This window comes from Battus philenor, unplaced genomic scaffold, assembly GCF_028537555.1.
Source record: "Battus philenor isolate CCGP_79_NKW_IND1 unplaced genomic scaffold, ilBatPhil1.0.hap1 SCAF_15, whole genome shotgun sequence".
NCBI classification, from domain to species: domain Eukaryota; kingdom Metazoa; phylum Arthropoda; class Insecta; order Lepidoptera; family Papilionidae; genus Battus; species Battus philenor.
The window spans coordinates 8,245,817-8,273,546 of NW_027181677.1; the positions used below are offsets into that span (position 1 = coordinate 8,245,817).

Consider the following 27,730-nt stretch of genomic DNA (forward strand, 5'->3'; position numbering starts at 1 on the left):
GATAAGTCACAGATACAGTATAAAGGACTATCGATATTGTTACTAATATTAGTTGATAAATGCAATGGGACATATTCAATACACAACTGTTATAATTGATTACGTAAGTATTTTTTACTGTTTTAAGGCAATATATTCATTATTTGATTAGACGGTACAATGAACTAAAACATATTTTTCTATATTTTCTACTTACGTATAGACCTTAATAAAATATCCGTGATCATCTTTTTCTCGAATATTACGTGCGAATCGTACCTTCATTTGAAATTATGAATCAATCATTCTAACGGATAGAGGAAGATAGAATGAGGGAGTGACGATATTACACTTACGGCACTGTTATGTATCCGGTGTGGATGCGGGCCACTATTAAAGGTAGTTATAAGAAAATATCTTCTTTTGCAATCAATTTTTATAATAATTACGTATGATACTTTAACGTTACAAAGGAATTTACATGCTAACCTAAATTTAAATATTTAGTAAATCCTTGGTTTTATTTTTGTTTTTAAATTATGTACGAAATTGATTAAATTCACAAAGATTATGTTACAAGACGGTAAAAATACCGGTGATCTTGGTGATCTTTGGGGGAGGCTTTAACCTTGCAGTAAGCGTCTATGGGCTGACACGATGATGATGAAATAGACTTATAGCGAATTCAAACAAAAGACCAAATGACTTTTAACATTATTAAATCATACCATCCAATGATTATATAATATGAACTTAAACGCGATCGTAACCACAGCACTAATTATATTAACTAAATATTCGTAAAAAAATAAATTGCCAGGTAGACCGACGACGTAGTTAAGGTCGCGGAAGATCGCTGGATGCGAGCAGCGCAGGACTGGGCATCGTAACGATCTTTGGGAGGGACCTCCATCGCCTGAAAAAAAAAGACAAAGAAAGAATTTTTTTACAACAAATTAAACATTCATACGCTAAAATAGTAAACGAATTCGGCACTAGGGGTCGGATCCAGGAGGTCCAAAAATTTATTATTTTAATCCAAGTGATACTATTATGAACATGTTGCAGAAAACATTATCTTGTGTATTTTTATGTAAGTTACTAGAAAAAATTTTAAATTTTTAAATTAATGACGCAAAGAAAAATTTCTGTTTTTTATATATCCGAACCATATAAAAAACAAAACTAAATATTTAACCGCAATAAATTTATTTTTAAAATAAACGATTTGAAATCCATGAACTCAAAATAGTCACATCATATTTAATGTCAAGACGTGGTTACAAATACGCCACAATAAATCCCAGCACTGCAAATATTATGCGGACAAAGGCCCTGCAGCATGCGAAGGTTCGGGCACTCGGCATTAGCCCGCCGCGATTTGATAACGGCGCAGGCTGCCTTATCACCGCGCCCGCGTCCACCGGTGCAGTCGCCACATTCACTCCAAATGTACTGCGACTAAATATTCTTGGTTGTTCCAGAAAATTCCATCAACTTATTCCAATTTTCCCAAATCATTACAATGTTTTAAAGACTTTTTAGATTTCTTACTTTCCGATATTAAATACACAAAACATTTTTTTTGGAAAATAACAAGTGCACGTGCAATAACAGTAACACGACATCAGATTTATGTCAATCTATATTTAACAGTTTATACAGTGTAATTAAAGGTAATATTACACGAATATTAAAAATATAAAGTAATTTTAAGAAATAGTAACTATTAATTAAATGCATTTCATATTTAATTTAAAATTATAATTTCAAGTAAGAGCGAGCGTTCTTCACCATATTTTATTTTATTTTTTATGGAAGCTTGAATGAGCACTATACTTTTTATTCATCATTATCATCATAGCAGTCGAAAGATGCACAAGGCATAAGCCTCGTCTAAAGATTGCCAAAATGATCAGTCTTGCGCTACTCCTATCCAGCTACTTTTTGTGTCATCGATCTACCTAGGACTATAACTTATTTAACCCGCATATTCCTCCCTACCAAGTTTTTCGACCATTTTTGTTGCCATTTTTTTACTTATTTAAAAGTATCAAGTATCGTTATTTAGACTACATAGCCGGAGATCATGCGATGCTTGACGCTGGAGTCAAGGAGAGCGGCCGGCGCCGACCACGCCCGCGCTCTCCCCGCTCCCTTCCCACCCGCGAACCACTTCATGCAAACTGTACCAGCACATCGATAGATTCAATTGTTTGCACTCAATATCCTGCTATTGCTACAGCTTTATTATAAGCATAAACGACGTATCTAATATTAAGAATTATTCACTAATTATGTAGTTCTTAAATGCAGCAGACTTGTTTAACTTTTAACATAAATTATATATCCAAAAAAGATAAATATTTGGTGAACCGACTAGTGCTTTAACGGGAAAAATGTTTAGGATGGATCCTATAGTTAACAGCTTATTAATACGTTAGTGATTTATACGGATAACAAGTAGCGACAAATAGATATCCGCGATTGTTTCGCGGTAATTTACACATTAATTATTAAATCAGATCACCTTCTAAACATTACGGATCTGTTTTATGCTCGACATCGATAGATACCTTTCCGACTGACCAAAGCGGATACCTATTAAAATTAATTACTCGACTAATTATTACAGTCATTTCTAAGCGCCAATCTAAAAAGAAGAAAAAATCGTATAGTTCGTTGATTAATAATGAAAAAAAAAAACAAAGAAGCGAATGATAACTCTCAGACTGTAAATTTTAATGGCATTTTCATTGCCTTTTAAAACAACACTCGACCTTAATTACACCATAAATCTTTGCCGGTGTGGTCACCGGTATGACACGGGCCCATCCAAATTTGTAAAGTGTAAACAAAAACTGGGGAATCGTTTTCATATTTACCACTTCAAAGAGATATTGTTATAGCATAAATATTATTTCTCGAACGATAAAGAAAAGGCATCGCTTCGTCGAATAAAATTAAGCTATAAAACTTAACGATACGATCTCACCAAAAAATAAGGGCCCCTGAACACAAATTATCATATTATATTTATTTGGTGCAAATGAAAAGTCGTCGAAAGGGGCGCGATGAATGGTGAATCGTGAATCGACATTTAAGCCGTCAAAATACTGAGCCTCGAACCTGTTGGGCTCTTTGTGGCGGTAATGATTATTATTTTTAAGTTTAATTTCGGCGCAACAGCGGCCGGCTGACCTTTTCACTCAAGCGTTATTTTTTTATTTCAGAATCGGTTATCATCAAACGTCGATCTGGAATGGTGGCAGTGTCGGCGGGGAAAACGAGGCTGTTACATCCGTTCTCTAAGGTCTTTGGCGACCACGCCTAGCTAAAATGGTTGCAATGCCTACAACTCGACTATAATATTCACTACTGCGCATTCGAAGCGATTCGTTTGGATCTACTAATCTGCGAGTTTCGAACGCCTGCTCTAAATATAGAGTGTCAACTTATTTTTTACTACGACGTTCTTAACTTGTAAATACTTTGTAAAAACGCTAATAGATGAAAAAGGAAAGATTATGAACACAGGCAATATTGTAATAGCATCTGGTACATATTTTTCCATTAGCGCTAGTGAAATATTTGTAACGTGTATGAAATATTAATGACATTTAATACCTGTAGGACAATTATTACGCAAAAAATTTATTTCATATTTGTTTTGATAAATTTTCTTTTATACAGCACTGTGAATTCGCTACTGTTATTTTTTGACATATAGCAATTGTGCAAGCTAATAATAATATTTATAGTTAGACCACTTGTATGTTAAATTGTAATTCAACCTATTTAAATTTACTGATTTCATTTCCTTTAAAACACATCATACTGGTAAAATTCGGTGCTTAAGTAATCTGTAAATTTTATCTATAAATTGCACCATGAATGGTCATAAAACTTCAGGCTTCATTATACACATATCGAGTATTCCATTTAAATTAAAACGAGTACAATTTCGCTGCAAAAATATCATATCCGATTAAAAACGCGTCGTAACTTCACGGAGATCTGCGCCAGATACTCGCCTCCGCTCGACTTGATTGACAGGTTTTAATGATTTCGATGCGTTACTGTAATTCATACAGCAAAGACAAAAGGTAAAAAAAAGCTCCTCTATCACTACCCGACACTAACTACTGGTTAAATTTTTGTTTGTGTAATCGATTACATTCAAGAGATAACAAATTGTGGTTTCTCTTCTATCGTACATATTTTAAATGTTAATTATTCATGTAATTTTGCCTTTTTCTTATTCTAACTTCTTACTTTATATTGTCTTACCTACTTATATACTTATCTATAATTAGTTAGTCCTTTTAATACAAATAATTAAGAAAAGATGCTTACATAATCATTTTAATTATTTATTTTGTATATACTACGCGTCGTTTAGACCATCTTTTGCCCTAATCTCTAATATAACACGTTGAATCAATAATTGGAAGCCTTTCTACACAAAAAAAGATACAAACGTTGTTTGACTGTAAAAAGTAATCATTAACTTCGTTTTCAGTGTTTTTTTAAAATGAGTAGACCCAAACAATTAAGAGAGTGATTATAAAACTATATATTTTTTATTATAGAGAAAGAGCAGCCATAACACAGAGCTGTTTCAACTTCTAACGATGGTACTCGAGGTCCTTGTTGTGTTACATTGTATTATATTTATATTAGATACATACCGTGCCTATTTCTGAAAGTAAGATATTCTTGTCCCTCAATATTTTCGTTCACTTTGTGTACTAGGAGTAGTGACGTATATTACGTAATAAACATAATATCCTATTTGTCTGCCGGGTCCCGAACTTACAACCTTAAATCATAGCTTTTAACAACTAAGGTAACAGTCAGACAGAATTTTCTTACGTTACACTTTTTTGATACTTAAACCATTTTAAGCAATTATTAAACATTTTTAGATATCGGGACGCCTGGTAGAGATTTATTTATATTTTTTTGTAATAATACTCAAACAACGCGTTGAAGATCATGTGGAATATCAAAGAGACTTAAATAAAACCACGCTTTAACTCAACAAACACTTCATATTTAATTTTTCCTAATTAGAACATTTCATCTTTCGTTTTAATTGCCTATACGGACATACATTAACCACGAAATGTACAAGGCTTTTAATTATATTCATAAAAAGTATACAGATAACCAACATTTATTATACAGGAAACTTAAGATCGAAACCGCCAATGTCATGAAATTAACCCAGTTATGTACTAGTAAAATTAAGTTAAAATTTTAGTTATTACCATATAAAAAAACTCCAGTTTGGCAATGAAAATCATACAGCGTATGAACAATTTAAAACTTACGAATTTAATAAAATGAGTTTTACTATGTACTTTGGGCTTTTTAATATATATTACTAAACACAGATAAATATCAATATTTTTATTGGTATGTGAAAAAATAAGACAATCGTACAAAAATTAAAAAGTGATATAAATTCAATTATTTAATGGTATAAATACAACTTTGTAAACTCTTCGATGTCTTTAAAACAATAAAAAATAATGTAGGTAGAAATGATGAAGGTAAAATTACGTAAAAAAATTCAAACAGTCACAATTCATCCTTTTAAAATTTGTGGAATGGTTTTATATATCTTTTAAATTAATAGTAGAATACTAAAAATATGCCTCCGTTGAATTTCATCCGTCGTACTGTAATACAATAAGAATTTTAATAGTCTTTAATTATTACTAACAGTAGCAAACTAAATCACTGCGGAATTTCTTAGTATAACCGCAAACAATTTTGTATAAACAGTAAATAACTTTTGAAAGGCGAAACATACTACATACCACATGATTTTAATTTTTTTTTTTGAAATCAACCAGTTCAAAAGGTTTTGAGTTCAAAATTTTTTTACGTTTTTTTTTTTGTAAGTTCTACAAACTTTTAACTGATCTGTTAATAAGCTTTAGTGCTGTAGCATTACTGTATTTTAACTTAAACAAAGCAGTAGATCCAGAGATTACTGGAACAGCAGCCATCTTCATTCTAAAGATGACGTATTAGCATTGTTACATGAATAAACTACGGCTGTTGTACTTAGTGACTAAGAAAAAGTTTATTATCACGCTGGCCTTCTCTTCATATATGGCGCTGAGATTTGGACTTTAAGAAAAGCTGACCGGTTACGCATCAGAATACTGTGAATGTCAGGGACTGTTCGTAGAACCAACGCATAATGGAACTCGGAGTGTTCGCATAGCCAGAAAAAGCAATGATAACTTGGAAAAAAAATTGACCACTGGAAAGTAGGTGGATGGCGATCAAAAGACCGCAGCCCCATGCGCTTGTCCGATCAGGGCCAACCCACGTTCAGTACCACAGCAACCAAAGCAATCCACGCCGCTATAGATCGATACAGATAGCAAAACACAGTGCGCCACAAACTTCCCGAAAAGAGATACCATTCTTAGTAGTGAAGGATACGACACAGGCCTGAACAAGGGGATGTACTATATGTGGTGCTCGGAAAAGAACCAAATTCGTGTAATGAAACGTATTGAGTATTCTTTTTTTTTTTATACATAGCTGAGCCCATGGTCTCAGCTCCTGGGTTCCGGGCGCTACGTTATACAACATTACTATTACCATTAGATCGATACCGAACTCTGTCAAATTTAAAGGTTCTTAAAAAAATAATTATTTACTTTTAAAATTAATTTTTGTTTCAACATAGATACTACAATTTTATAATTTTCGATTAAAACTCTTTTCATATTATTAGTAGACAAAGATGTGTTTCTAACTCTTTATATATTTATAGCGGAACAATTGAACTCGTTATAATTATGTCATTATGATACCTCAAGACATGCATGCATTTATGACTTAATTACATGATAGTAATGATTAATTAGTATAAGATTATCTGCTACTGTGATGCTCTTTCATATAACACACCATGTTAAATACAATTAACTTGAGTATATTAATTTTTGTGTAGAAAACTAACAACGCGACCACATGGTAGTGATTGCATGTGGTAGTGGGACGTGTCGTATAACATCGAGATGCTTTGTAAAAAATAGTTCTTTGTAGACATTTAAGAATAGTTAGTTTGCAAAATAGTGCTATTATTATTTAATAATACAGCAATCGAAGAAAAGTTTTTCTAAGGAAAAAAAATTGAGTTAACAAGATAACTATTGTCATAATTTATATCACAATCAGCATAAAAAATATTTTCAACAACAATTAACAGGGTATGGTAGCTAGTGGACGTGATGCGCTTTACAAAGTTTTCTTCGAAATTTATAAAGCTGTGAAATTTACTACGTTAATTTCTTACTTCAATATAAACTTTATTGCGTATCGCGACCGTACCATTTAAATTCGATTGGCTTAATAACAAACATCTCGAAACAAACTCGAATGCGCTCCGAGATTAAAACGATATAATTTTTCCCAGTAATTTTTTTCATGGAATTTTCGCGGTCAATGCTATAAAGAAGAATTACGACAGTGTTGATTTTAACATAATGAGCTCAGTAATTTCACAACGGCACCTTATATTTTACGATACGCACATATTAAATCAGGTACAATCAAGTCTCTGCTTTTGATCACAACGCTTTTTCAGAAATTATATACTCCGAATTTCATCTTCGTCAAATAAAGCAAACATACGAAACTACATGCAAAACCAAAATTACAGACTGCCTCTTATCGGTACTATTGGAAATCTACAGAGGAGAGAAATAATGGCGACGATGAAAAAAAATTTTGGAACTTAACTTGATCAAAGCTTGTAAAATAGTTTTTACTCAAAATTTCAAAGCAATTTATGGCATAAAAAACAAAGCTTTTACAGAGCTTACGATATTAACAATTAGACGAGTTATTGTTCTTTGTTAAAAAAAATATTTACTATCCATAGTATCAAAAATATTGATAATTAAAAATAAACCATTATAATTTTTAGCTTTTATCAACCAGGGGTAGGTACATGTTTATAAGATATTTAATTTAATTAATAAAGTATTTGATCTCTTTTACAGTATAGTGCTGGCTTAAAATTATAAATTGCGTTTCTCGAAAAGCCCCACATTATAACTTTGATAGCCAACTAACGCTAACTCTGAAAGAAATGTGGCATTCTTTCATTAGGTTAAGACCCGGTTCGTGGATTTTCTTTCCTTTTTATGGGCTAGTCCTTGACCGCAATCTCGGCTAAGGGGCAATACAATACGGCCCCTACACTTTCTTTGTGAAAATAGCTGATGTTCTAATGGAGTTAAGTTAGAAATAAAAAATATTTATTAATACGAGTAGTAATATGACAACTTATAAATTATTCCCATGTGTATAAAGTAAAAATTAATTGTGATTTATCGAAAAATAAATATAATTCTGTGAGGAACTAGTAACAATATATCTCATTTAATGGCCCGAGCAATGTTTAAATGCAATAAAATCTGCAGTGTTACCTCGGACACATTCTTGAAGTTAATTTAAATTATTTCATAGTAATTCGAATTTAAATCGTGTGATTATTACGAACGCAATATTCAAACTTGAGTCTACGTGTTTTCACATTCCGCTGATTTTATGTTGGCAATAAATAGTATAAAGCCACAAATAGTGTCTTTATAACTCTCTTCAGACTTATTGTGCCTTATTTGTATTAACAATTATGTAATGGTTTATCAGTACAATTTTGGCAAATACTATATTTGTTGTCCATACATAAGACATCAACGCAGTTTTATCACCTTTTATTTTTTTGTTTGGCAACTTAGAAAATGTTGTATGTACTTTTATGATATCGTTTAAGCTTTTGTTACAATAATGTGACTTCAACAAGCTAAAGATAAATATATCTGCTTTTAGATTATTACAATTGGAATTGATATACCTTGCCATTAAGTTAAGGCGGCCAGTCTACGAGATAGCGATGTCAAAGACGTAAATGGCGGGAAAAATAAAAATTAGCGTCAAAACCTCCAGCTACAGACGAGCGCACGGGGCGGTGTCGCTTTTGCGACTAGCGCTATCGTTCAAGCCGCAGCCTGTACCGTTAGACAGAGAGAGCGAAACGAAGGCATAGGTTAAAAAGGGACGACAGAAGGCCTGCGCCCCGTCCGCGAGCCATCCGGAAGCCTCTGAAACTGGACCGTTTTCTTTTCTTGTTATTATTGAGATCGACTCTCAAGTTCTGTTGTTGTCGCGCGGCGCGCAGCTCGCGCTGATAACGCGATGCCACACCGACCTGCGCACGCGCACCACGCATCGCTCCGCAGCTTTAAGCTTTAAGCTCACGAGAACTCTGTAGCACCACCCCTAGTATTGGAATGGATTTACAAGTGATAGTGCTTTCTGAAAAAAAGTATTAACATTGATCTGTGAATAGGATATTTAAATTGAACAAAGTGAAAAAAAGTGAAACCAATTCTGTGTCGAAATTGAAAGTAGTAAAAGGATTATTTTTACAGAACTAATAATCAATAAGTGCATTTAGCTGAAACTGAAAAATAGTAGCGGTGGTTATAAGGAATTTTATCTATAAATAAAGGTAGGTTGTAAATGTCAATAATCAACAGTTAAAATGTAAAAATTTAATTTCTTATTCATTAAATTGTTAGTGAAATAATTCTTCAATATTTTTTCAGATTTTTTTTAAAACTGATCAACATATTTTCAAACCAAAAACGTATTAAATATTCATGAAACATGTACAAAATAAACCAACAATAATAAAATAAACCAAATCGAAAACTATAAATATTTTTTGTACTTGCGTGAATCACTTCATCATTTAAATGGCAGCTATAAAACAAGCATGTTATCCTCAACGCACGTATACGTTGTTTAATATAAAATTAGATCACAACTCACAATTTTATCGCTTCCAATTTGGTAATCGTTCAATAAATTTGCTAATTATGTAAAATAGATTGATTGAATATTCAGAGAAATTAATTTTCCCACGAGTTAATGACTTAGTTGTAGAAATTGATTTACTATTTTAACACTAATAACAGAAATATAATTAAAACAAATATAAATCGAAAGTAATGATGAAGTTACGTGTTTTAACAAAGCAATTAACAACTACTTTGTAAGCCAATTGTGTAATTATGCAAGGAGCATGTTTTTGTTTTTTTTTTTTAATAATGTTGAGACAAAACAGTCCGGAAAAGTTTAATTTTCCCTTAACCTTGCCCAACAATCAACAAAAACCGGAAAATAAAAGTGAAGGGAAGAGTTTCACCGCAATTTTCACTCGCTATTACAATCAAATAAATAAAAAATAAAATAAACAAGATTATTCGACCTAGTAAACCAGAAAGTGAGTTACGCTGTGCCGCCCGCCGCTAGCCGCCGCCCGACGGATAAATTTTTTGCTTGACTTTTATCCATTGTGCTCCAATTTACAATGATCAACTACGATTGGAATGTACTTAAACGAGCGTTTTTACTATAATGCAAATTTTCTCTTAATTTGTTATTATAGTTCATATTTTATTTCACTTTCAAAATTAACTGCAAAATCGCATTTAATAAAGAATCATTAAAAATATATTTCTTAATGATTAATATTAATTCATTTTCAACTATTTCCAACAAAAACATCGGTATTAATTAAAAGGTGAAAATTAGATCAACGATCATTTTAATATGTTACCAATTAAATGGTATCATTCTCACATGTACGATAACACCTTATACGGCATTCGCAGCATCGCGGTAAAATAAAAAATTAAAGCGGGCGGTTTCCGTTTTAGTTGCACTTATCTTGATATCGAATCACTGCGTTATATAAAAGGGAAATATATGAGTAACTAAAATTTGAAATTTAATTTATTTTAATACAATCGAATAACATACAATGCTGGAGTAGTGGATCTATTTTTCTTAAACCGAAAATAATTTAACTAAAATTTGAATAATCACCAACGCAAGAAAGAAAACTATTATTAGAGGCATAGATAACTAAGTCAATGAACGTCTACTGCAACGTTTTTTTTTATTTGTATACAGTTTTCTTTTTATATACTCCGTTATACGTTTTTGATTTGGTCGCACAACGCATCGATAGCAATCGTTCTACGCCGTCAAAAGTCAATCACGCTCGTTTTCTTGTTACGGTCTCCATTTCACAGACCGCAGATGAAGATTGCATTTACGAAGGAAAAAAACGATAGTACTCCAAACTGCTATGTCATCTCTGTTATTATAAAATAAAAAAAATAATTAGACATTTCGCTTTCACTGCTATTGCAGAATAGGTGCGTAGAGTTAGGTAACTGACAGACTTGTCTGTTCTTATATTGATCAACTGCCAAGCGACAACTTTCCGGTTTCTTTCCTGCATCTGTTTGTACTTAAGATTCATTTAAAACTTGTCAAACATATTACCGATATCTTAGGAAATATCGCTATGAATTGAGCGCTTCAATTTTTTAAAATTGTTTACAGTTTTTTTTTAATTTGAAGTACACAATAACCTGTATCAATTTATCACTCTGAATTACATTTTAAAAAATCTATTAGAATGCGACATGCCAATAACTTCTGGCAGTAAAACCAAAAAGTTCTAGATTTTCAAGAACGACCCGTTGACGCGGCGTTGGTAGGCCCACCATTGGATGGACCAAAGACAGTTAAATTCAAGAAGTCGCTAGATGCGGACTACCCATACCTGGTCATCGCGGTGATATATGGAGGAGGTAGATCCCTTACAGTCGTCTGTCAGCTGACATAATGATGATGAATAATTTTTATCTGAAATATTCACAACGCTATAAAATATAACAGGTTATTTATAAATATTAGTGGAATAACTACGTAAACAACGCAATGAAACGGGTATTATGTCTTGATATGCAAATGAATACTAATGATCAAAGAGTGTGTGAGTGTCACAAAATTATGTAGGTAGGTGTGACGACAAATGGATGCTTGCAAAACGAGCTCACTTGTCATGCGTCAAATTTACATATAATTATAGTTCACTACTAATTACCTATGAGGGCTCTCACACTGCAAACGTTTATTATTTTCCACGTCCTGCAAACATTACTTACTGTTAGCAATATAATGACACAATAATAAAGCAACAATATAAAATAACATAAGAATATTAATACCTTAAATCTCCTTTTTTTAACTAAAGGCATAATTGGTTATAAATGTAAAAGTGTAAAGATTTTATTAATGTTTTTTTTATTAATTTTTAAATGAATGTTTGATACATACACCGGTTTTGTAAAGATAATATGGTAAAAAAACGTTTTCAAAATTCGGATTACCACTACGTATTAAAACAATTTACAATTTCTCCCCGCAGACGTTGTTAAGAAACACGTATAAAAGATTTTTTGCTGAAATGAGCTATATACATTCACCTACGAATTTAAAATCCAATAACAATATCGCAAATTAAAACAAAATGAAATTACAATGAAAACATGTCAAGAATATTAAAAAAAATGATTACTCTAAAATTGTGTGTAAAACATTAAAAACTAATCGTAACATTACTAATTCAGTTGTAAGTAATCAATGTACTTGATAATACTCAAACATAATACATTTTAATGTAATATATTCAGACGGAAAAAACCTACACCGGTTAACAAGGACTTGTTATTGCATCAAATGTGCAACGTGACATTCATGCAAAAAATGTACCCCATTTATAAAAAAAACCAAACGTCTGTCTCTAGGAGAGCATTACAAATGTTTTTCGTCTGCTGCATGAGACACAAGTCTTGATGCAATAAATAAATTCGACACTACAAGGGGTGTCAGTAAAACGGCTGCTGCCGTCGCAAACGAATATCGATTCGAAGTAAAACCATCGTCTAAAACAAAACGGACTGAATTCGTCTGCATCTTCAAGTCAACAAACACAGCACAAGCATTTCAGACATAGACAGAGATCTCTAATAAAAATTCAAGGAAAAAATGGTTGAGGTCAACTTCGTAAATATCCATACGTACGTCGGATACGAATCCAGCACATTGCTATAATAATACCAAAGTACTTCAACGGGATTTATGTACCAGCACGGATAACAATATTAATAACAACAAATCTCTTTTCTCATCTGCATATTCTCTTTAATTATAAGAGTTTTTACTTTAATTAATTGCTTATATTTTTATTTTATACATTACTGGAGTTATTTGAAAAAAATATGAGGAATTGTGCGACGGTAATTTAAATTATTAAGGTAACACATTGTTAATAGGCGACGAAGATGTTTAGAATCTATTATATTATTACAAAACTACTAAGAGAACACAAGATTTTACGATAATCGATCACTTTCAATTCTTTATTCAAGTTAAAAAGTACCATTTTATTACTTTTTTAATATCGTATATTGCTATATAAAACAGCCATTGCGAACTTCCGAAAAAAAAGTTTGTATGTGGTATGTGAAATTTTAAATTTAAATTAGGATAATAATACTTTTACAACTTTTTAATCCATAAATGTCAATTGCGCTGTGTTAAATTCAAGTCACAAAAACAAAAGTGAAAAGATTAAAATTTCAATCTTTAGTAAAGGGTATCTTGCGTTATCACATAATCCTACGACGCATTTAAAATCGTGAGAACTCACAAGAGTTCCAAAAAATGGCCTAAGAAAGTTTTGAGATGCTTATCTGAAATGCTTGATGAATCTTAAATCATATTAACTGCATCTATGACGTCAATAGTTGCTGCCCAAATAACAGAGCGAGTCGTATCTTATAAAAGATCTAAGCTATTTTACCCAAAGACCTAGTTTAGTGGAGCCCATAACGTTCGCTCACACGTGTTTTAACTAGTAAAAAAATATGGCTTTCATTATCTCGATATACGTCTTCTACGGAGGGCAGTTGCGTAACTTAAGTTTACCGCCGAGATGGCAATCGGGTGCATGGGAAGCCGATTGTTCTTCATACAAAACTCGTTCACACACATGAATGCCAACGTTCGAGCCTATATTGTTGTTATACACCTTGTTTTGATCACACTTGATTCGATACAGTACGAAAAGGGGACGAGGTTGATACACAAGCTCACCTGACCAATTTGATGCTGCATTTATAACCGATCAACAAATATAGCGTTACCTACCTATTACTCCACTTCTAAAACATAAGGTTTGCATTAAAATTTCATAAGGTAAATTAAATATATTCTGACCGTCTTGAAATAAACACTAAAAAAGGGTTTCCGTATTCCGAAATAAGCAGTTTATACCAATTAAATTTTAATTTATTGAAGCGAAATACCGAATTTGATATGCACCAAAAACAACTGTATGCCCGTGAATATAGGAACATTTATTCGGATTTACATCATTGTTCCATAATCGAGATTGTTACATAACGAAACTGTTCGACTGAAATTTATGGAAAACGACACGTAAAAGTAATCTCAATAAATAACCTTGATTAAAAGAGAAACATCACTTGCGCTTTCATTTATATGAAATCGGACCGTTATAGGTATTGCCGTGATCGCGGACAATGAAACCCGCGTCTACCACTGCCGTACGAAATCGCAAAAAATTGCTATTGCGTAACAAACAATCGCCTAATTGCCCCGACCGTTTTAAAAATCAATCAAATATATGGGTGATGAAATAAGTCACATGAAGAACAGCAAGCACTTAGTTTCTTATATAATTCGCTTAATACAGACAGTTAAAATATTTTTTTTATATATTATTAGGTTCAAAATTAATATTATTTCTTTAACTTTCATTTTTTAAATTATTTAAAAGAGTAAACATTGAATTATATGATAGTTTACTATTGTTATTCATCGCTGCGTAAATTGTTTTTATGTCCTAAAATCCAAACAAAAGGATTTTAATAACTTAAAAAAATTATACCAAGTTGTTCACAAAAACGATTCGGATTTAGAGTTTCTCAATATTTATTATTCACAATCGAATAATAAATATTAAGATACCTTAATATAAATCAAATATTTATGGTGCAATATGTTGTATTAATTGGTCGTTTTTTGCCGTCTTTATTGTATCCGCTGTTATTAAATTCAATCTATTATCAAGTTAAAGTAGGTCACCGAGTTGTCTTACAATGGGCAATTACCTTTTTAACAAATTATACGAGGTTCAAATTTTTAAGTTAGCTTCTTACCTTTTTGTACTTAGTAACTAAATTCTTTGTGTAATGGTCTTATAACATAGTAAGAAAACGTAATGTTCGTAGCGAATTCTTGGTTTTTTTCCTTTCTATCTAATTGTAACATTTTAGCAGATTTTTTTTAAAGCTGGTTCAGCGATATTTCTACGGTGTAAACAAACTGTAAAGACGAAATCAGTCTTTATAAAATTATAACTAGTAATAAATATTTGATATAAGTTAAAATGTAGTTAAGTATGACTTAAGAAAATGACAATTTTTATTTTATTTTCGATATGTTTGTTAACTTACTAAACAATATCATTCAGGAGCAACAAAATTCAGTTATGCGCAGAACATTAAACTGAAGCATTAGAAAAATCGATAATTGGCCTCGGTAACACGCAGTCACATAGATGACCGGAAAATTAACATAAAGCCTTCGCCCGAATCTAGAGCAATACAAACAACGTTTCACTGTCTTTATATTATGTCAAAAATTTGACAGTTGACAGGTGAGTTAACGTGTAATTTTTTTATCATCATCTCCTTTTCGGTAAGTTTTGAAGACTAGTTTTTTAATAGTTTCCTTTGCTGGATGTATTAAGATTATCACAAATTATCATTAGAAACTATATTTTAGCAATGTGTTTTATTTCTTTTATATTTCATTTTACTTTTCATTTCACTTTCATATTTATATTTACAGTATTTAAATAGTAAATAACATCATTTATTTCGTCGTGATTTAAATCGGATATTATTGTATATTAACTTAAACTTCAAAAAATCCCATTACCGAAACTATAAATAGATGTATTCATTTAAAGTTGAGTGTCACTTATACAGTATTTCGAAAATACTTCCATTTTATATATATTTTATCTTTATCACTTACTTCGTTCTTGGTTTGCACCTCCAGAACTAACTTTGTCACCTTTGTAAACCAGCTACCTTTGTTAAGTCAGATTGAGTAACTGGAATACATTATTCGATAAACCTTTATAAAGCAGCCCAGTTCATAATCAATATGCGGTGTATTCAGATGTGTTGCTTGTACGGCATAACACATATCGAATACTTCGACCGCCAAGTCCAGAGGAATGCGCCTATCAGCACCATAACAATGAATACTACAAAAAAATTCTCACGGCACATAATAATGAATAGCTAACGACGAAAACTAGGTGAATCTTTGTGCAACAGTCTAGTGTCTTTTAAAAGAAATATGATCATTTTCAATTTCATAACGGTTCCCACACATGGAGCTATGAATGGACTAACCATTGTCAAGATGATGAGTGGGGTCTTAGCTGACAAATTAGTGTAATCTAAAACCGATTTGGATACTAGAGACGCGTGCCTATACTAAACTAGTAGAACCTTTATGACCGTGTATTATATATAATTTAACGGTTGCTTTTGAGAAGTTGTTGACATGATTTCTAGTTATTATTATGTGACAACCGCGTCATGCATTATGAGATTGGGTCCTGAGTGATGCATAAATTTGTGTACCAAATGAACTGATCTAGGAATATATAATTATCTTGTGCCCTCGACGCACCCATTAGAAACCTCTTCCATTCAATAAGTAAATATCTGCAGTAAAAATATTGGATGGCATGTACAGACAGTTACGTAGTAAAATTTCAAAGCAATCTAAACTGTATAATCAATTAGTTATTAGATAAAATTGAGTAAACTTTAGTAAATTGCGTTAAATTTTTTACCTTTCAATATACCGAGTGAATTTACATTTCAAACAGACGTAGTTAGCATTTGATAGATTAGTGTTAAGAAATGAAATGTTTTAAAACATTTGGTTGAAATTTTTAATGAAATTCGCATCTTAAATGTAAATCTCAAGTATATTTCTAACATATGTATTATCCCATGCAAATACAAATGTCTTTCTAAATCACTGTACCTCTTCGTCCGCGGTTAACTAAGCATAAACGTATTCAGATAAAAAGAATAATTTAGTGCTTGCATATGTTAAATATTTGAATACCGATTGCTATTATAAGGGAACAAGTCCTACTGATTTACATATACTTTAACTATCCTCTTGGTTTTCTTCTTATTATTAATTCTTATTATTAAATTGTTTAAAAATAGCTACTTTATAACAATTATTTAATAATTAAGTTCAAATCAAGTCTCTGAAAATATGTGTTGGCCTATAATGATAAATGAAAAAATTGTGGAAATCTATTACACGTTTCCTGTAAAATCAATTTTAGGTGATAAGTAATTTGTGCTAATCTAATTATCATATTTATTTATCAAACACTGAAAAGAACAAAGAGAAAGGACGTATATAGCACATTAAGTACGCGAAAATGCTTCAAGAACACATGTTCAATGCAAAACATCCGAATGTCATAGCGTAGCGATATAACAGTATAACAACGTTACACAACATCCATCTTGACATTCCTTTTTGTTCTCCAAACATTCTCAGTGGTCCGTGTGAATCTTTCCCACACGTCATAGCCGGTGATACTAGCCGAGATAGCTAACCGAGCCGGCCCAACAGCGCGTTAAAACAGCTTACTGGATTCGATAGCAATACTAAAAACTGCGGTTTAACTAAGCCCATGTAAATTTAAGGTTATTTCACACGAGCAATAATTTATTGCAATCGGAGACCAGACTTCCGCCAACAAGTTTGTTTCCTCACCGACACAGATTCTAGCACGATTTCGTCCTCACTTGTTCCTGTCGACGATTGATTACTTAATTGAGGATGCAGGTTACAACGCATCCAATGTAATCGAGGAACTAGACTTTTATACGATTATTAAGACTAGGTATTTTAGTTGCATACATCACTCATGTGATTATTTTATTGGCATCACACCAACAATCGCATGTTGGCTAACTATTTGAATTCTAAAATGTGTTCGTATTAAGCAACTACGCCCATTGGCTTATTATTTCAAATGAGATACACGTGTAAGGCGAGCGAGAATCAAAGTAAGATTTATTATCTCTTACGAAAAGCAATCAGGGGAGGCGTGACCGATAGTAATTAATTCCTAACACCATCTTCTGAATACAGCTACCGAACGATCTCCATTAGGTACTTCCTCTACTTTAATGGTTTTGATTGAGATGCGGTTAACGACTAAAGAGTTAATTAGATCGCTTACGATAATCGAACGCGCTTATCGCTTCCCTACGAATATTCGTTTTTGATTCATATAAATGATGAAATTTGTTTATAATGTTAGCATTCGATCATTCTGAATGTTATTATTGGGCAGCTTAATAACCCTGTAAAAGATTTATTACAAAACATGAATGAATCCGATGCCGGAGAACGTTTATATTGCGTACTAATAAATCATATCCTAAACTTGTTAGTTCATTCATTCAACGTATTGGATTACAATATAACTCGGCGATTACAGCTTGATATTGTTATTGAAAAAAAGAAACATGAACAAGTTTTTATCATCGTTCATTTTATTCCAATGTATTCTAAAATGTTGTCTCTTCTTTTAACGTTTTTATTCGTATTAATATAATGTTATATGATGTAAACATTTTGATATTGTTTTTGTTATTTTCTCGAAGTTCACCGTTCCATTAATAACCAACTTGTTAAGCAGAATGTTCGGCTAAAGACGTCGATGTTTAATTTACACGGATTACTTAGTGATTAAGAACGAGATTAGTTGATCATAAGACCTGTGTTTGCTTCCAGTTATACATAATTGCGCGTGCTAAGTTATTACCGTAAAATAACTGCAAATGTTTACTCATCTTCCGTCGCAGTTGAACCTGTTTTTATAACTGAGAATAACTATTAAATATGCGATTACGAGAATTGCTATTTATTGAAATTTCTGGAAAGCATCGTCGTTTAGAAGGCTCGGCGAGGACTCACTTTTTACGTATGCAAAATATATTCAGATATATTAAATCTTCTACTGAGTAGCTAAATTAAAAGACGATGTAAATTCATCTAGTATGATTGGTTACGTAATTGAAATTGCTTGTCATTAGCAAGGCTAAAATGTCACAGAACAATGCGAGTCCCCCACTGGCTGTCATACAGCGGTCGAAGGCCGTACGTGATCGCATTTCCTTTGATATTAAAGTTAAAACGTTCACGCAATAACAAATATAATGCACTCTAATACAGAACGGTGAGCAACACCTACAATAGACAAGACCAATCCGCCTCACCCTTCGCTATAAAATCGTTTCTAAGAATCAAACGTTCTTAAAATTAGAACGCAATTTTTTCCTCGAACACAGCAAAGTACCAATTATATAGAAATTGTATTTGATTGTTACGTACATTAATTTCTTTTTATTTCATATAATCAATTTTGTAATACTCAAATCTAATGTTTTCTCTAACGAAATTATAAAAAATTGCATAATCATAGTCATCATCGTAACCATTATTAGCAATAGCTTCCAAATTTTATCCATAAAGACCCAACCTACGTCAAGTGTGATTATAGTCTTACGACTACGAAAGTCTTAGGATAGAAAAGTGAATAAAATTAATAAAAGAAAGTTCAAAAGATATTTTTCAATCTTTTGAACTTTCCTCGTAGTTTAATTTAATTACAAATATTTCGCTACGTGTTTAGAATAATTTATGAAAAGTTTTAATTATAGGATTTTGACCAGAAATCATATGTTAAGGATTCCTGTATGATTCGTTTATTTAATTTCAATGTGTTTTTTTCCTATCATTTGTATGATGAATAATATTTTTTTCTGTAGGATACTGAGAATGATGTTTGAAACCAAAAAGTAGGTCTACACCGAATATTTTTCTATTTAAAAAATATCTGGAACCTTATCAAATTTTTAAAACAAGGGTTTGATTGTTTCTCAGTCTCAAGTAAGTATAAATACAAGAATTAATCACAGAATTAACATGTTATTGCAATACAGATATATAAAAAAATAACTATAAAATTCATAAACAATCAATTTTTTCTTTAATCACAGGCAATAGCACTAAGCCCTAATTCGTACTCCAACTAAAATTCTTTTATGTATTAAGGCTTAGATTAGACTAAAAAGGTGTAGGTAAGTCTCGACATTCCAACCGCGACGGCGAAACAATGCGGTCGTGTTTAGCTTTCAAGACAGCTTCTAACAGAGCTTCAAGATACAGGCGGTTACAAAACGATGAGTGTTCACTTTAAATCGGCCAATCAGAAGAGGCAGCACGTGTTGACTGCGCGGGCGCAGGTCAAAGGTGAATCTCGCGCCTCGGGCTTCAAGACACAGGGAGCGCGTGCGCATCTATTGTTAAAAACAAACCCGTGAAACCGTAATTTTTATGCGAACAGTATTAGATTGTTGACTCGTCTTATATCTCGTTACATGTGTAAATTTAAAATACAATTAATGGTTTTTGTTAAAAGTTACTTCAATTAAACGCTGATACAATTTACAACATTTTTCTTAGGTGGTGATTACTTGGATAATGTATTCCATATTATTTATTATACAGGATGATTGGTTATAGATGTAAAAGAGTTAGAGGGGTAAATGATTCTCTTATTTGTTTGCACTAAAGCTTTTACAACTATTTCCATTCGGGCTGTATACAGCCCGAATGGAAATAGTTGTATATAATATAATATCCCTATATACATTCAGAGAGGTCGCTTATATAGCGATAAAGCGACCTCTCTGAATGTATATTGGGATGCGACAGGCGAATAACTTCTAGCAGAAAAAAAAATCAGCGGGTACAGATAGCAATGAATTTAAATAATTGGTAATCCCAGCTTTTTTTATAATGCTATCTATAAGTTATTTATTACGACTGAAACCATCGATTTTTCGGTAAAGTGTACCATACATTAATTGGAAATAAATAAACTATATCCACGCTTTTAAAGCTTTTGCATCCATAACGAATTACCCATATTGCAAATAAAATGCATACAGGTCTTAATCTTTTTAAACTCACTTTTTGAATAAATCTCACCATAACTATAAACAATTGATAGAGCGTTTTCAATGGAACACATAACCGCGACAGATTAAGTATAACTTTGTCACAAGGGGGCGCGTCTGTTAATAAATCGGTAACGGTGCAAAGCCATCGCCATTGATGAATTGTTCGCTTTACATACAATAAGTTTGCACTCTGACGCAACGTAACCTTAGGACAATATTTTAGTGAAACCTCTGTGGTGTTAAATCTAAAACAGTACTGGCAATTGTAATGTACTGCTAATATTTTTTCTTTATTATTTCTCATCTTCTCAATAATTTTTTCATTGTCGTATACAGTATCCATCTTGAAACGCCTTCATGGAATCGATTACGTGCTCTATCCATCTTTTTCTGTTTTCTCCATGTCAGTGGTAATAGAGTCCCGTCCACAACCTCTTAAACCATCTACTTTTTCTGCAACCAGTAGATGGTCAATCTGCGTGTGGCCAAAATAACTTAGATTCATTCGTAACATATAATAGAGAGTCTAGTCTCAATCGTAAGTTGTTTGAGGTGGAACTAGTTGGTGCGTTTTAATTTTGTCATCATGTACGTTGTTAATTATTATTATTTCACCAAATTATTTCTAAAGTATTATCGAATCATTTTTCCGTTCGTTCCCTGTTTCGTGCATCCGTTTTGATATTAAAAAAAAAAACCGAAGAATGTTTGAGGACAATATGCTAGTTTTCTTAAGTAACCATTACCTAAGTGATTTTTTTAAATAAAAATCCTTAAGTTATATTCTTCTAGCTATAAAATTAAAAAAAAAACCAATAAATTTATATGTTATAAAAATACATTTATGTTCTTGCTTGTTAAGTGACAATTTAATAAACCACTCGCTTGACCGTTAATTAACATTGTTGTATTCGTTGCAGTTGTAATGTTCATAATTAAAAAAAAATATTGTAACGCCAGATATACTGAACGAGGCACAAGATTAGTCGCTAACGAGTCTGGGTGTGTTCTTTGCACCAAATAACGCGGGCAATCATAGTAATTGTGGGTGCAGTAATACTGGAATGGTTGATGTGTACATCAAATAATATACGTTTTCGATTGATATGGTATTTGTCTATACTTCGTATGATTATTAGGGTTTCCGACTTACCTATCGATTATTAAACAAAAAAACTTTTATCATCTTCATTAATACCAACACTTCAACCGTAGGATGTCCACGCTAGACATAGGACCGTATGGAAACCAGCCTGCGTTTACCGTCTTCCGATGACTTTAACAAAGTCGTCTGCCCACTTTATGGCAGGTCCGTGATCACCACTCAAAAGCTTATATGTTCTGGTATTTATGTAGCCTATCCACTAGATCTTCAGTTTGCCGACATTTTCCAAAGTATTTTCATAAAACAATACTTACCTGTCCAAATATAGCCGACACAAATACTATAATGCTATAAAAATACTTAACTATAATATTGACCTATGCAGAAAAAGCCGAATGGTAAACAAATTTGACATACATAATGATATGTAACTACAGAATATAACTTAACTATACTCATTAACGGTGAAAAAGAATATTACAAAAGGAAAAAAGGACTATAAATACATAAGTAAGCAAGTACCTCTTATCGCACAGATGGCTAACATATACGGAAGGACATTTGTATACGTTACATTTTAACATATTAATACATCTGACAACTAAGTGCAAAACTTTTAACATAACACTTTCTTTATTTTTGCTTAAGTTTTCTTTATTCCTGTAAAACTAAAGGACTTATTACTGATATAGACAAAAAGATCCTGCGTGATTTCTATCGCTTACAATTAACAGTAAACACACCCATACCTTAATAAATACAAGATTAAGTTTTATTAATCTTTCGTTAAACAAATATCGCTAATTTAATCCTCAGCGGTGCTCAAAGTAATACATTTTTAGCTTTTAGGGTAACTAACTATCTTTGTAATTTTTACATGATAATTATAAAACCGAAAGAAATCAAGTATATTTTTTTAAATTATTTTCTTCTTTTAAAAATATATAATAGAACATGCATGATTTACTCCCTAATGAAGTAATTTACGAAGACAAGATGCCATAAAATTATTTCAATGCTACACAATAGCTGATTATTACACCCATAAGACACTTAACATGTTTTGCATATAATAATTTATGAGAACATGAGTTATTCGCCATAAATTAGTAGTCATGTGTTGCTGCCAATTCTAACGTCAGTCACTAAAAAGAACAGCTCTTTTAGCGAACACGTTATTGACGCTAAATATCACAGTCTATTATATGTAATAATTTATAGCTCATTTAAACCATGCAGTTGCATTTTAATACTATAGCTTTCCGCAGCGATCAGTAAATATGATATCACGCTTCATAATACACAGTCATAAATTAATATACGAATGCAGGATTATAGAATACATTTTCGTGTCTATCGTGCTGAAATCGCTGTACAACGCCTTAGGTATGCGCGCGGGGACTCGGGAATAGAGTATCGGCCGTTCCGTTTCGTCAGTCCGCCGTCAACCCGGCGCTCACTATGTAGCGGCGACTTACTAAGACTCGGTACATAGGTTATGGTAGAACTAAAGGTCTTTCCACGGCATATATATAGTTAATAGTAGTTCCGAAATACATTAAAATGAAATATAGAATTATGGTCATATTTTAAATACGTAGTAGCCAAAATAATAAGTATGCTATAGCGATAGCATCCGATAGGTAAGTGGTTTTCGTAACGCCCCTCGAGCGCTTACGATAGTATCAGAGGCTGCGCGTGCGCAAGACAGCCGCTCGCTGGCCGCTCGCTTTTTTATTATTTAAGCTATACGAACAAATACTCGGAACGAAATATCTGGACGATCGTTATCGAAATCACCGTCGGAACCGGAGCATCTTCCATTATTAGTAATTTTACTAATGACATAGATGGATTGTCTGCCTTAAGTGATGGGGATAAATTGTCCTAATGGATCGATATAATCACCATCGATCATCTTCATGCATATCAAGGACAACCATTAACCTCAATCCCTAAAGGACTTTATTGACCTTCAAGCGACAGATGATAAAATCATTCATTACTTTCGATTCGGTACTTGCACATACCGATCGCGTCTTCGATTGTGTCAATTTTGACATGTAATGCTTAAAAGGAGCGAGGCTGTTTCATTACTGATTCAATCCTGAATGGTATTTTTAGTTCGTTACCATTTACAATAAACGTAAGTATTTCAATTTGTCGATGTCCAAGCGCGTCGAGATTTAATTGCTGATGAGATCGGAGAAATCTCGCAAACCCGGAGACAGCTTATAGGAACTGTCATCAATTTTAATTGGTATTGAAATATTGGTTGATCAACTAAGTAGAAAGCAAGGTTATAGAGAGCGTCAAAGGTTAACAAGATTTGCCTTGATAGGGCAAAAATCAAAAAGTATTGTAAAACTGTTAGTAACGAAAAGCTTTCAACACTTTTGCTAATTATTACTTTACAGATACAATTACCCAACAATATTAGCATGCGGGTGCTTGTAACGTCTATGTCAAAAGGCAGCCATGTTCGCTATGGACGGACAACTACTACCCGCTATCTGATTGTAACGTTTCGTAATTTTGATCTCTGTAAGGCACGCATCTCGAACGATCGAAAATTCTTTGTTCGGGTGGCCTTGTTGAAGACGATTTCTTTATTATCTGAGTCACCGATAACTGACTACAAAATTTCCATTAGATAAAAAAAAACTTCGCGACAATCGCCGGACTAATAATCTTATTTTTAATTAAACAATTACAAAAAAATTACATTTTAATAAAATTGACCTTGTAACTTGATAACGTAGTATTAAAAAATTAATTAAATACGACAATCTACATCCATAAGGGATTTCCGTCTATGTATCTACTAACTCATTACAATATTTCTAGAATCATATAATTAAAGGAATATAAGTTTGGTAAAAATATTTAGAACGAGCTGAGAACAAAATTATACTCGCAATAAGTGGGACGTTTTATGAACTCGCGTAGTGGTAGGAGAACAGAAAATAATTTAATAAATCCTATACCATACATCTATTGGAACCAAAAAAATATTCGAGTAACAAAATGTTGACATTTGCTTTCTGATATTAATCTTTGGATCTGACGAAATCATGACAATGGATAAACATTTAGAACAAAATGTTAAATTAAAACAACACACAAGATAGTTCATTTATCATACTCTGGTAACAAGGTACGCAGAACAATAAGATAGGGTACTAAGACTACGATTTGTTAAGCCGCATGGACGCTTAGATCGTAAATCTTACAATGAAAGTATACACAGTTGTCATCAGCAACAGAACATCAATTATATTTAGTATCGCATCTATATCAATGTTCGGAGACATGAGTGTACAAAGGGCACAGACAATGATGATTACGATGATTGAAATTTAATCGATTTCACAATCGATATGATCTAGCATTAAGGTTTTTAAAAGTTTCACGGGTGGCCATAATTAGGTACATATCCACTGTTAACGACAATATTTCTAAAAAATTTTGCTGATATCATCGAAAAAAAAGTTGATACAGTTATTTCTACAACTTGATAAGGATTTCCCATCAATACAACATTTCTATTGGCCTTAAGCACTTTAAAAGGCGTGTCAGTGAAAAGCAAACTGGCTTATATACGCGTTTTTGTTTTAATAATACCTCATAGAGTAGTTCCATAATTGGCCTTGACTGTTCAGCTTTCTTATACAAAGCTGTTGTTGTATTTAATAATATTAAACTTCAGATAAAGTAACTGCTTGAAATACTCACAAGGTAAACTTCATTTTATGGAGAAATGTCACTGTCAACGCTTCTCTTTTCTGACCTATTTCTCTCAAAAGATATATATGCGCAAATATTATTGTGCTCAAGTTTGGAGATATTTGTTATATGTGAAATGACTACGAATATTTTCATAAAATGACAAATATTTTTATTTTTCACGGAATATAAAATAAACTTAACGATACTGGTTTCGGTAGCAATTATTTAGAAAATGCACAGATGAACGGGAGTACTTTCGTCACCAAGAGGACACAATGCTGAACACTGATTGTATCGCCAACTTACAAATCGTTTGTGAGCTGTTCTCAGATCAGTACGCTTGAAGGATACCATTATAAAAGAGTTCAAACTTATTTTAGTTTGTATCAAATTGACTCTTTTGGCAGTCTTTTTGTGATATACACATGTGGCCTCTGTAAATATTCTGATGTGAATAATAATATAAATACTTATTTTTATAGACAATTTTTAAAGTCATTTTATTGAAGTGTTAATATATACAGTTTAAATTTATTAACAATTTATGTCCGAATAAAACTTCTATGTTTACATTAAGAAAAATAAAATACCAAAGGAGCAATGCTAAACTCTAAAATTATATATTAACCTTGAAAAAATAACAGTGGATGCAACGAGCTATGGGTGGGAATCTTTATCGCATTGTTAATCTAAGTAAGCTCGAATTTATGTGGAAATCTAACCACATACGACGTAACGCAACCAGTGAACTCGTTAATTATCGGAGTATTGTCGAAACGATCCGCATGCGACCACCCGTGCGCCATTTCTTGCGGCCGCTAACGTATTGAGTTACCATCGCGATTTCCTAGTAATTGACTTTTTGCTAAGATTTTATGCGTTAGCATCGAACCGTTATATGTATTAAACTTCTTTATGTTAATCTTCGACGAAGGTTATATAGTAAAAATCTATCTAAGTGTTATGAGGCAAATGATCAGTGTGCGAAAATTAAAATATGATCTGTGAAGATAATTCAGTACTTTATTTTTGAAATATTGGAAACACATTTTAATTTGCATAGTAATTTTACTATTCGGTTCTTTATTATTTATGAAAAAAACATAAATTTTTGTGGTGAAAACCTAAAAATTGATAAATTTAGATATTAATCGACGTCGTGAAGGATGTTGTGCATTGATATAATATTTTGATTGTCTTGATTACTCTCACTCTCTTATCTTCTCGAATACTCGTTAAACAAATTATATAGTAGTGATCAAAAAGTAATTTGTTTGTAAAATGTAATATCTTTATTTATTCTTTCAAATCAACTCTTTTTCTAGTCCTCGAAACAGTCGTAATAGTCTTTCCGGTGTATTCAAGACCTTTTTCGATTGGGCTTTCATCTCCAATGGTGTCAAAACGGCATCCCCTTATTGGCCTTTCTAGTTTGCTGAATAGGTAACTCAGGCGAATATGTTGGTTTCGAAACGATATGATGTCAAGTTTGAAAAAGTCGAGTTTTTGCCGCTTTTTTTCACAAAATTAAGAGATTTTGACACCAAGGCTTCGAAATGGTCTGAGCTTTGCCAAAAGATATTCGAACTTTTGACAAACCAACGTTTGTGTTTTCAATTTACCAGCCTTTCTAATGCTCGGGAATTTAAAGTGACAATTTCACCTTATTTTTTATCACAGTATATTCGTCAAGATTAATGCAATATTTCAACTAATAAAAGTAACACATTTACGAATCAAAAAATAGATTTTTTTGAGTTTCTGCACTGGTTAACATTAATGTTATTAAAATATATCTTAAATATTTACGTGACAATGAAGGTCAGGTTAGGTGTGA

The 27,730-nt window shown here is 32.3% G+C and overlaps 1 protein-coding gene across 1 annotated transcript in view; it reads left to right on the forward strand.

The window, feature by feature from the left end:
* The first annotated feature begins 9,444 nt into the window (after positions 1-9,444).
* Positions 9,445-27,730, forward strand: part of LOC137918684 (transcription factor hamlet-like) — a 78,615-nt gene continuing 60,329 nt past the window's right edge. Inside the window, exon 1 of the mRNA XM_068761560.1 lies at positions 9,445-9,529. The gene's annotated coding sequence lies outside the window, so the exon portion shown is untranslated. The remainder of the gene's footprint in view (positions 9,530-27,730) is intronic.